The sequence below is a fragment of the Sorex araneus genome, chromosome 4 (genome assembly GCF_027595985.1).
Source record: "Sorex araneus isolate mSorAra2 chromosome 4, mSorAra2.pri, whole genome shotgun sequence".
Taxonomy (NCBI): Eukaryota; Metazoa; Chordata; class Mammalia; order Eulipotyphla; family Soricidae; genus Sorex; species Sorex araneus.
The window spans coordinates 134788171-134790830 of record NC_073305.1 but is presented as its reverse complement, the minus strand read 5'-3'; the positions used below and the strand labels follow the sequence as shown (position 1 = coordinate 134790830).

Sequence of the window (2660 nt, the reverse complement as noted above, 5' to 3'; positions counted from 1 at the left end):
TCATGAAAGAGTATTGAATGGTATCCAGAAAAGAAAAAGCAAGTTTATAGGGATATAAACTTCTTGCGACGTAGTAATTTGTGATCAGTTTAGCCCCTGTGTAATTCACAAATATAAAACATGAGAAGAAAAGTCCAGAGCTAGCTGTTATTCACGTCTATGGTTTCATATAGACTTAGGTGACATTTCTAGAGAAGGAAAGACTGATTCACTTCTAACATTGATAGATTTTCATATATCCATGGATGTCCTCTATAAGCAAACTGTAGTTCCTTTCTGGGCAGCCCTCATATATAATTGATTATCAGTGTTTCCCTCTAATCATCATCTTAGAATAGGAAAAGCTTAAAAATATTCTCAGTGTAGCACTGTCATCCCATTGTTCATTGATTTGCTCGAGTGGGCACCAGTAACATCTCCATTGTGAGACTTGTTACTGTTTTTTAACATATCGAACACGCCACAGGTAGCTTTCCAGGCTCTGCCGTGTGGGCAGGATACTCTCAGTAGCTTGCCTGGCTCTCCAAGAGGGGCAGAGGAATAGAACCTGGGTCGGCCGCATGCAAGGCAAACGCCCTACCCACTGTGCTATGGCTCCAGTCCATTCTCAATGAAGTATTTTAAAAATCACACAGAACTACTCCCTGTACAGTCTTCCTTCCACCCACCTCTCACTCCTCATAACCTTCACACCCCAGACATTTGACCTGCTTTTCCAATCATTTCAGCACTTTTAACCCTCCCCTGTGACCAGCTCCTGGGCAAGACAGAGCCTCCCAGCACCTCCCTTCTACTTTATTCTCTGCAAACAAGCAAGTCGGTTGTCAGTTCTCTTAATTTAAAGAACTCACTGTTCTTCCTCCTGTGGAAATTGATGTGGAAAGCTATAAACACTTCAGGCATCTTCTCTGCTCTCCAAAGCAGGTCCCAGATGGAATCCTGACCTGTTTCTTCCTCGATGGCCTCGAGGAGCTCTTATCAGCTGGTGTTGGACTCATCGGTGGAGCTTGGAAGCCAAGTTAAATTGGGTCTGGCTTCTTCATCAAAATTCTGGAATATTGCCCAGAGCTGGGGGATGGTGGGAGGGGGGTATCTCTAAGTGAACTGCACACAGCAACACCTGAACAGACTTAGGTGTACGGGTGCCTGACCCCTCCCTCAGATGGCTTTGCTCTCACTGTTGTGATCTGGCCCTTGACCTTGTGATTAGGAATACTCGAAAGACAGGACTTGTTAAAATACTGCAGGTGATTCAAATAAAGGAAAATTTAAGAAAGGCCTTCTGTCATAAGTGGCACACCTAAGGGGAGTTTGCTTGCTCTGTGTGCAGAATCACCATCAAAAGATTTGGGAAGTATCATTTGTTGGTAGCAAGGCAGCAAGTAATTGTTGGTCCCGATGCCCAAATCTTGTTAATAAAGAGAGTGGGCTCACACTTAAAGTCAGTTTGTTGAATTTTGAAAATTAGTTTTCTGTTTTATTAATTAGGTGTCTGTCTTATTATTGGGGGAGGGATGGAGATTTTGTGAACACTTTAGTCTGCTTCTGGTAATTTCTGTTCTATGTAAGGGAAACTAGTTACTTGTATCCAAGGATGGCAGACTGTGGCATAAAAGCCAACACACACACACACACACACATTTTTTTTCTTATAAAAGTTTGAGACCCTTGGGGCTGGAGCAATAGCACAGCGGGTAGGGCGTTTGCCTTGCATGCGGCCGACCCGGGTTCGATTCCCAGCATCCCATATGGTCCCCTGAGCAGCACCAGGGGTAATTCCTGAGTGCAGAGCCAGGAGTAACCCTTGTGCATTGCCGGGTGTGACCTAAAAAGAAAAAAAAAGTTTGAGACCCTCTGGTCTATAGCAGTGTTCTTCAGCCTTTGCACATCTGTGGACAGGGACCATCCCTGAATAGTGGTCAATGAACTAGCACGTATAGCCACGGTGGTAGACCAGTGGTTTCCAGCCTTCCTGCCTCTGCAGACCAACTCCAGTCCATGTACCAGGAGTGGAAGACCAGCGGTCTCTGGGCCACTTCTTCTTCATCCTGTTGCTACAGCAGCAGACTCAAAAAAAATCATCCCAGATCTGTTTCCTAGTGAACCTGATGCTGTCCCAGGACTCTTGTGAACAAGGTGCTCAAAGTAGCCACTAGGAGCTTTTTGGACCTGGCTTGTGAGAGGTTCTTAAGAGTCATTCCTGTTCCACCTCAACACGTGTACTGGGGACTCCAAGTGACACACATTTATCAGTTTAAATGGCTGGGTCCACCTTTTTAACTGATAAAAAAGTGAGTACAGGCATTAAGGCATTTGCCTTACGAGCTGCTGACCCCAGGTCAATCCCCAGAACCATATGTGGTGTCCCCTGCCCTGCCAGGAGTGAGTCCTGTGCATCACCAATTATAGCCCCAAAGCAAACAAACAAAGTAGTGTGTCCAACACTCAGTAAAATCCAGCCCATTAAGATCCTGCAATAAGGGAGGGTCATTCCACAGAACCATTTGACCCACGTCCCTCTCCTGTGGATGTGCATCAGCACTCACATAGGAATCAGAAGTCTGAGACATTTGTCTAAACTCAGAAAAGTGAGTTCCCCTGAAGCACGGGGATTATTCCAGATCAGGAGGAAGCCAGGGCAACCCTCTTTCTACCAGGTC

General features: G+C 45.6%; 1 non-coding gene across 1 annotated transcript; it reads left to right on the top strand.

Moving 5' to 3' along the window:
- The first annotated feature begins 1271 nt into the window (after positions 1–1271).
- On the top strand, positions 1272–1406 carry LOC129404709 (U11 spliceosomal RNA). The gene has a single exon (XR_008630072.1). It is a non-coding gene; the product is annotated as a U11 spliceosomal RNA (small nuclear RNA).
- Positions 1407–2660: the final 1254 nt, after the last annotated feature.